This window comes from Triticum dicoccoides, chromosome 7A, assembly GCF_002162155.2.
Source record: "Triticum dicoccoides isolate Atlit2015 ecotype Zavitan chromosome 7A, WEW_v2.0, whole genome shotgun sequence".
Classification (NCBI taxonomy): domain Eukaryota; kingdom Viridiplantae; phylum Streptophyta; class Magnoliopsida; order Poales; family Poaceae; genus Triticum; species Triticum dicoccoides.
The window spans coordinates 547,497,964-547,507,873 of record NC_041392.1 but is presented as its reverse complement, the minus strand read 5'-3'; positions in this window follow the sequence as shown (position 1 = coordinate 547,507,873).

Here is a 9,910-nt window from a genome sequence, read left to right as displayed (position 1 = left end):
GGCTAAGGACGAGGTGATGATGCGCGCCGGAAATGGTTCCAAGGTTGATGTGATCGCCGTTGGCACACTACCTCTACATATACCTTTGGGATTAGTTTTAGACCTCAATAATTGTTATTAGGTGCCAGCGTTGAGCCTGAACATTATATCTGGATCTTTTTTATTGCAAAATGGTTATTCATTTAAGTCAAAGAATAATTGTTGTTCTATTTATATGAGTAACATCTTTTATGATCATGCACCCTTAGTGAATGGTCTATTCTTGTTGAATCTCGATCGTAGTGATACACATATTCATAATATTAATGCCAAACGATGCAACGTTGATAATGATAATGCAACATACTTGTGGCGCTGCCGTTTAGGTCATATTGGTGTAAAGCGCATGAAGAAACTCCATGTGGATGGACTTTTGGAATCACTTGATTATGAATCATTTGATACTTGCGAACCATGCCTCATGGGTAAGATGACTAAAACTCCATTCTCCGGAACAATGGAGCGATCTAATGACTTATTGGAAATAATACATACCGATGTATGCAGTCCAATGAGTGTTGAAGCACGCGATAGGTATCGTTATTTTCTAACCTTCACAGATGATTTGAGTAGGTATGGGTATATCTACTTAATGAAACACAAGTCTGAAACATTTGGAAAGTTCAAAGAATTTCATAATGAAGTGGAGACAAGAAAATAAAGTTTCTACGATCTGATCGCGGAGGTGAATATTTGAGTTACGAGTTTGGCCTTCATTTAAGACAATGTGGAATTGTTTCACAACTCACGCCACTTGGAACACCACAGCGTAATGGTGTATCCGAATGTCGTAACCATACTTTATTAGATATGGTGCGTTCTATGATGTCTCTTACCGATTTGCCTTTATCATTTTGGGCTTATGCATTAGACACAACCTCATTCACGTTAAATAGGGCACCTTCTAAATCCGTTGAGACAACGCCGTATGAACTATGGTTTGGCAAGAAACCTAAGTTGTCATTTCTTAAAGTTTGGGGATGCGACACTTTTGTCAAAAGGCTTCATCCTAATAAGCTCGAACCCAAAGTGGAGAAGTGCGTTTTCATAGGATACCCTAAAGAAACTATTGGGTATACCTTCTACAATAGATCCCAAGGCAAGATCTTTGTTGCTAAGAATGGGTCATTTCTAGAGAAGGAGTTTCTCTCGAAAGAAGTGAGTGGGAGGAAAGTAGAACTTGATGAGGTAGTTGTACCTTCTCTCGAATTGGAAAGTAGCACATCCGAGAAAACCGTTCCTGTGATGCCTACACCAACTAGAGAAGAAGCTAATGATGATGATCATCTAACTTCAGATCAAGTTACTACTGAACCTCGTAGGTCGACCAGAACACGCACGTACCAGAGTGGTACGGTAATCCTGTCGTGGAAGTCATGTTGTTAGACAACGGTAAACCTACGAACTATGAAGAAGCTATGATGAGCCTAGGTTCTGACAAATGGCTTGAAGCCGTGAAATCTGAGATAGGATCCATGTATGAGAACAAAGTGTGGACTTTGGTGGACTTGCCCGATGATCGGCAAGCCGTTGAGAATAAATGGATCTTCAAGAGGAAGACGAACGCTGATGGTAAAATCACTGTCTACAAAGCTTGACTTGTCGCAAAAGCTTTTCGACAAGTTCAAGGGGTTGACTATGATGAGACTTTTTCACCTGTAGCGATTCTTAAGTCTGTCAGAGTCATGTTAGCAATTACCACATTTTATGATTATGAAATCTGGTAAATGGACGTCAAAAATGCATTCCTTAACGGGTTTCTTAAAGAAGAGTTGTATATGATGCAACCAGAAGGTTTTGTCGATCCTAAAGGTGCTAACAAAGTGTGCAAGCTCCAGCGATCCATCTATGGACTGGTGCAAGTGAAGGAAATATGCCCTAGAGGCAATAATAATGTTAATATTTTATTTCCTTATATCATGATAAATGTTTATTATTCATGCTAGAATTGTATTATCCGGAAACATAATACTTGTGTGAATACATAGACAAACCAAACGTCACTAGTATGCCTCTACTTGACTAGCTTGTTAATCGAAGATGGTTATGTTTCCTAACCATAGACATGTGTTGTCATTTGATTAATGGGATCACATCATTAGGAGAATGATGTGATTGACATGACCCATTCCATTAGCTTAGCACCCGATCGTTTAATATGTTGCTATTGCTTTCTTCATGACTTATACATGTTCCTATGACTATGAGATTATGCAACTCCCGTTTGCCGGAGGAACACTTTGTGTGCTACCAAACGTCACAACGTAACTGGGTGATTATAAAGGAGCTCTACAGGTGTATCCAAAGGTACATGTTGGGTTGGCGTATTTCGAGATTAGGATTTGTCACTCCGATTGTCGGAGAGGTATCTCTGGGCCCTCTCGGTAATGCACATCACATAAGCCTTGCAAGCATTACAACTAATGAGTTAGTTGCAAGATAATGTATTACGAAACGAGTAAAGAGACTTGCCGGTAACGAGATTGAACTAGGTATTGAGATACCGACGATCGAATCTCGGGCAAGTAACATACCGATGACAAAGGGAACAACGTATGTTGTTATGTGGTCTGACCGATAAAGATCTTCGTAGAATATGTGGGAGCCAATATGAGCATCCAGGTTCCGCTATTGGTTATTGACCGGAGACGTGTCTCGGTCATGTCTACATTGTTCTCGAACCCGTAGGGTCCGCACGCTTAAAGTTTTGATGACAGTTATATTATGAGTTTATGCATTTTGATGTACCGAAGTTTGTTTGGAGTCCCGGATGTGATCACGGACATGACGAGGAGTCTCGAAATGGTCGAGACATAAAGATTGATATATTGGAAGCCTATATTTGGATATCAGAAGTGTTCCGGGTGAAATCGGGATTTTACCGGAGTACCGGGAGGTTACCGGAACCCCCCGGGAGGTATATGGGCCTTAGTGGGCTTTAGTGGAAGAGAGGAGAGGTGGCCAGGGCTGCCCCCCCCTAGTCCGAATAGGACAAGGAGAGGGGGGCGGCGCCCCCCCTTCCTTCTCTCTCTCCTCTTTCCCCCTCCCGAATCCTATTCCAACTAGGAAAAGGGGGGAATCCTACTCCCGGTGGGAGTAGGACTCCTCCTGGCGCGCCCTCCTCCTGGCCGGCCGCACCTTCCCCTGCTCCTTTATATACGGGGGTAGGGGCACCCCTAGACACACAAGTTGATCCACGTGATCATATTCTTAGCCGTGTGCGGTGCCCCCTTCCACCATAATCCTCGATAATATTGTAGCGGTGCTTAGGCGAAGCCCTGCGACGGTAGTACATCAAGATCGTCACCACGCCGTCATGCTAACGGAACTCTTCCCTGACACTTTACTGGATCGGAGTCCGGGGATCGTCATCGAGCTGAACGTGTGCTAGAACTCGGAGGTGCCGTAGTTTCGGTGCTTGATCAGTCGGGCCGTGAAGACGTACAACTACATCAACCGCGTTGTGCTAACGCTTCCGCTGTCGGTCTACAGGTACGTAGATCACACTCTCCCCTCTCGTTGCTATGCATCACCATGATCTTGCATGTGCGTAGGTAAATTTTTGAAATTACTACGTTCCCCAACAGTGGCATCCGAGCCAGGTTTTATGTGTTGATGTTATATGCACGAGTAGAACACAAGTGAGTTGTGGGCGATATAAGTCATACTGCTTACCAGCATGTCATACTTTGGTTCGGCGGTATTGTTGGACGAAGCGGCCCGGACCGACATTACGCGTATGCTTACGCGAGACCTGTTCTCCCGACGTGCTTTGCACAAAGGTGGCTAGCGGGTGACAGTTTCTCCAACTTTAGTTGAACCGAGTGTGGCTAGGCCCGGTCCTTGCGAAGGTTAAATCAGCACCAACTTGACAAACTATCGTTGTGGTTTTGATGCGTAGGTAAGATTGGTTCTTGCTTAAGCCCGTAGCAGCCACGTAAAACTTGCAACAACAAAGTAGAGGATGTCTAACTTGTTTTTGCAGGGCATGTTGTGATGTGATATGGTCAAGACATGATGCTAAATTTTATTGTATGAGATGATCATGTTTTGTAACCGAGTTATCGGCAACTGGCAGGAGCCATATGGTTGTCGCTTTATTGTATGCAATGCAATCGCGTTGTAATGCCTTACTTTATCACTAAGCGGTAGCGATAGTCATGGAAGCATAAGATTGGCGAGACGACAACGATGCTACGATGGAGATCAAGGTGTCGCGCCAGTGACGATGGTGATCACGACGGTGCTTCGAAGATGGAGATCACAAGCACAAGATGATGATGGCCATATCATATCACTTATATTGATTGCATGTGATGTTTATCTTTTATGCATATTATCTTGCTTTGATTGACGGTAGCATTATAAGATGATCTCTCACTAATTATCAAGAAGTGTTCTCCCTGAGTATGCACCGTTGCGAAAGTTCTTCGTGCTGAGACACCACGTGATGATCGGGTGTGATAGGCTCTACGTTCAAATACAACGGGTGCAAAACAGTTGCACACACGGAATACTCAGGTTATACTTGACGAGCCAAGCATATACAGATATGGCCTCGGAACACAAAGACCGAAAGGTCGAGCGTGAATCATATAGTAGATATGATCAACATAGTGATGTTCACCAATGAAACTACTCCATCTCACGTGATGATCGGACATGGTTTAGTTGATTTGGATCACGTAATCACTTAGAGGATTAGAGGGATGTCTATCTAAGTGGGAGTTCTTTAAGTAATATGATTAAATAAACCTAAATTTATCATAAACTTAGTACCTGATAGTATCTTGCTTGTTTATGTTTGATTGTAGATAGATGGCTCGTGCTGTTGTTCCGTTGAATTTTAATGCGTTCCTTGAGAAAGCAAAGTTGAAAGATGATGGTAGCAATTACACGGACTGGGTCCGTAACTTGAGGATTATCCTCATTGTTGCACAGAAGAATTACGTCCTGGAAGCACCGCTGGGTGCCAGGCCTGCTGCTGGAGCAACACCAGATGTTATGAACGTCTGGCAGAGCAAAGCTGATGACTACTCGATAGTTCAGTGTGCCATGCTTTACGGCTTAGAATCGGGACTTCAACGACGTTTTGAACGTCATGGAGCATATGAGATGTTCCAGGAGTTGAAGTTAATATTTCAAGCAAATGCCCGGATTGAGAGATATGAAGTCTCCAATAAGTTCTATAGCTACAAGATGGAGGAGAACAGTTCTATCAGTGAGCATATACTCAAAATGTCTGGGTATAATAATCACTTGATTCAATTGGGAGTTAATCTTCCAGATGATTGCGTCATTGACAGAATTCTCCAATCACTGCCACCAAGCTACAAGAGCTTCGTGATGAACTATAATATGAAAGGGATGAATAAGACTATTCCCGAGCTCTTCGCAATGCTGAAAGCTGTGGAGGTAGAAATCAAGAAGGAGCATCAAGTGTTGCTGGTCAACAAGACCACTAGTTTCAAGAAAAAGGGCAAAGGGAAGAAGAAGGGGAACTTCAAAAAGAACAGCAAGCAAGTTGCTACTCAAGAGAAGAAACCCAAACCTGGACCTAAGCCTGAAACTGAGTGATTCTACTGCAAGCAGACTGGTCACTGGAAGCGGAACTGCCCCAAGTATTTGGCGGATAAGAAGGATGGCAAGGTGAACAAAGGTATATGTGATATACATGTTATTGATGTGTACCTTACTAATGCTCGCAGTAGCACCTGGGTATTTGATACTGGTTCTATTGCTAATATTTGCAACTCGAAACAGGGACTACGGATTAAGCAAAGATTGGCTAAGGACGAGGTGACGATGCGCGTAGGAAATGGTTCCAAAGTCGATGTGATCGCGGTCGGCACGCTACCTCTACATCTACCTTCGGGATTAGTATTAGACCTAAATAATTGTTATTTTGTGCCAGCGTTAAGCATGAACATTATATCTAGATCTTGTTTGATGCGAGACGGTTATTCATTTAAAACAGAGAATAATGGTTGTTCTATTTACATGAGTAATATCTTTTATGGTCATGCACCCTTAAAGAGTGGTCTATTCTTATTAAATCTCGATAGTAGTGACACACATATTCATAGTGTTGAAACCAAAAGATGCAGAGTTGATAATGATGGTGCAACTTATTTGTGGCACTGCCGTTTGGGTCATATCGGTATAAAGCGCATGAAGAAACTCCATACTGATGGGCTTTTGGAACCACTTGATTAGGAATCACTTGGTACTTGCGAACCGTGCCTTATGGGTAAGATGACAAAAACACCGTTCTCCGGTACTATGGAGAGAGCAACAGATTTATTGGAAATCATACATACAGATGTATGTGGTCCGATGAATGTTGAGGCTCGTGGCGGATATCGTTATTTTCTCACCTTCACAGATGACTTAAGCATATATGGGTATATCTACTTAATGAAACATAAGTCTGAAACATTTGAAAAGTTCAAAGAATTTCAGAGTGAAGTTGAAAATCATCGTAACAAGAAAATAAAATTCCTACGATCTGATCGTGGAGGAGAATATTTGAGTTACGAGTTTGGTGTACATTTAAAACAATGTGGAATAGTTTCGCAACTCACGCCACCCGGAACACCACAGCATAATGGTGTGTCCGAATGTCGTGATCGTACTTTACTAGATATGGTGCGATCTATGATGTGTCTTACTGATTTACCGCTATCATTTTGGGGATATGCTCTAGAGACGGCCGCATTCACGTTAAATAGGGCACCATCAAAATCCGTTGAGACGACGCCATATGAACTGTGGTTTGGCAAGAAACCAAAGTTGTCATTTCTGAAAGTTTGGGGCTGCGATGCTTATGTGAAAAAACTTCAACCTGATAAGCTCGAACCCAAATTGGAGAAATGTGTTTTCATAGGATATCCAAAGGAAACTATTGGATACACCTTCTATCACAGATCCGGAGGCAAGACTTTTTGTTGCTAAATTCGGAAACTTTCTAGAGAAGGAGTTTCTCTCGAAAGAAGTGAGTGGGAGGAAAGTAGAACTTGACGAGGTAACTGTACCTGCTTCCTTATTGGAAAGTAGTACATCACAGAAACCAGTTTCTGTGACACCTACACCAATTAGTGAGGAAGCTAATGATAATGATCATGAAACTTCAGAACAAGATACTACTGAACCTTGTAGATCAACCAGAGTAAGATCCGTGCCAGAGTGGTACGGTAATCCTGTTCTGGAAGTCATGCTACTAGATCATGATGAACCTACGAACTATGAAGAAGCGATGGTGAGCCCAGATTCTGCAAAATGGCTTGAAGCCATGAAATCTGAGATGGGATCCATGTATGAGAACAAAGTATGGAATTTGGTTGACTTGCCTAATGATCGGCAAGCAATTGAGAATAAATGGATCTTCAAGAAGAAGACTGACGCTGACAGTAATATTACTGTCTACAAAGCTCGAATTGTCGCAAAAGGTTTTCGGCAAGTTCAAGGGATTGACTACGATGAGATCTTCTCATCCGTAGCGATGCTTAAGTCTGTCCGAATCATGTTAGCAATTGCCGCATTTTATGATTATGAAATTTGGCAAATGGATGTCAAAACTGCATTCCTGAATGGATTTCTGCAAGAAGAGTTGTATATGATGCAGCCGGAAGGTTTTGTCGATCCAAAGGGAGCTAACAAAGTGTGCAAACTCCAGCGATCCATTTATGGACTGGTGCAAGCCTCTCGGAGTTGGAATAAACGCTTTGATAATGTGATCAAAGCATTTGGTTTTGTACAGACTTTTGGAGAAGCCTGTATTTACAAGAAAGTGAGTGGGAGCTCTGTAGCATTTCTGATATTATATGTAGATGACATATTGCTAATCGGAAATGATATAGAATTTCTGGATAGCATAAAAGGATACTTGAATAAGAGTTTTTCAATGAAAAACCTCGGTGAAGCTGCTTACATATTGGGCATTAAGATCTACAGAGATAGATCAAGACGCTTAATTGGACTTTCACAAAGCACATACCTTGACAAAGTTTTGAAGAAGTTCAAAATGGATCAAGCAAAGAAAGGATTCTTGCCTGTGTTACAAGGTGTGAAATTGAGTAAGACTCAATCCCCGACCAATGCAGAAGATAGAGAGAAAATGAAAGATGTTCCCTATGCTTCAGCCATAGGCTCTATCATGTATGCAATGCTGTGTACCAGACCTGATGTGTGTCTTGCTATAAGTCTAGCAGGGAGGTACCAAAGTAATCCAGGAGTGGATCACTAGACAGCGGTCAAGAACAACCTGAAATACCTGAAAAGGACTAAGGATATGTTTCTCATATATGGAGGTGACAAAGAGCTCATCGTAAATGGTTACGTTGATGCAAGCTTTGACACTGATCCGGACGATTCTAAATCGCAAACCAGATGCGTGTTTACATTAAACGGTGGAGCTGTCAGTTGGTGCAGTTCTAAACAAAGCGTTGTGGAGGGATCTACATGTGAAGCAGAGTACATAGCTGCTTCAAAAGCAGCAAACGAAGGAGTCTGGATGAAGGAGTTCATATCCGATCTAGGTGTCATACCTAGTGCATCGGGTCCAATGAAAATCTTTTGTGACAATACTGGTGCAATTGCCTTGGCAAAGGAATCCAGATTTCACAAGAGAACCAAGCACATCAAGAGACGCTTCAATTCCATCCGGGATCTAGTCCAGGTGGGAGACATCGAGATTTGCAAGATACATACGGATCTGAATATAGCAGACCCGTTGACTAAGCCTCTTCCACGAGCAAAACATGATCAGCACCAAAGCTCCAAGGGTGTTAGAATCATTACTGTGTAATCTAGATTATTGACTCTAGTGCAAGTGGGAGACTGAAGGAAATATGCCCTAGAGGCAATAATAATGTTATTATTTTATTTCCTTATATCATGATAAATGTTTATTATTCATGCTAGAATTGTATTATCCGGAAACATAATACTTGTGTGGATACATAGACAAACCAAATGTCACTAGTATGCCTCTACTTGACTAGCTTGTTAATCGAAGATGGTTATGTTTCCTAACCATAGACATGTGTTGTCATTTGATTAATGGGATCATATCATTAGGAGAATGATGTGATTGACATGACCCATTCCATTAGCTTAGCACCCGATCATTTAATATGTTGCTATTGCTTTCTTCATGCCTTATACATGTTCCTATGACTATGAGATTATGCAACTCCCGTTTGCCGGAGGAACACTTTGTGTGCTACCAAACGTCACAACGTAACTGGGTGATTATAAAGGAGCTCTACAGGTGTATCCAAAGGTACATGTTGGGTTGGCGTATTTCGAGATTAGGATTTGTCACTCCGATTGTCGGAGAGGTATCTCTGGGCCCTCTCGGTAATGCACATCACATAAGCCTTGCAAGCATTACAACTAATGAGTTAGTTGCAAGATGATGTATTACGAAACGAGTAAAGAGACTTGCCGGTAACGAGATTGAACTAGGTATTGAGATACCGACGATCGAATCTCGGGCAAGTAACATACCGATGACAAAGGGAACAACGTATGTTGTTATGCGGTCTGACCGATAAAGATCTTCGTAGAATATGTGGGAGCCAATATGAGCATCCAGGTTCCGCTATTGGTTATTGACCGGAGACGTGTCTCGGTCATGTCTACATTGTTCTCGAACCCGTAGGGTCCGCACGCTTAAAGTTTGATGACAGTTATATTATGAGTTTATGCATTTTGATGTACCGAAGTTTGTTCGGAGTCCCGGATGTGATCACGGACATGACGAGGAGTCTCGAAATGGTCGAGACATAAAGATTGATATATTGGAAGCCTATATTTGGATATCGGAAGTGTTCCGGGTGAAATCGGGGTTTTACCGGAGTACCCGGAG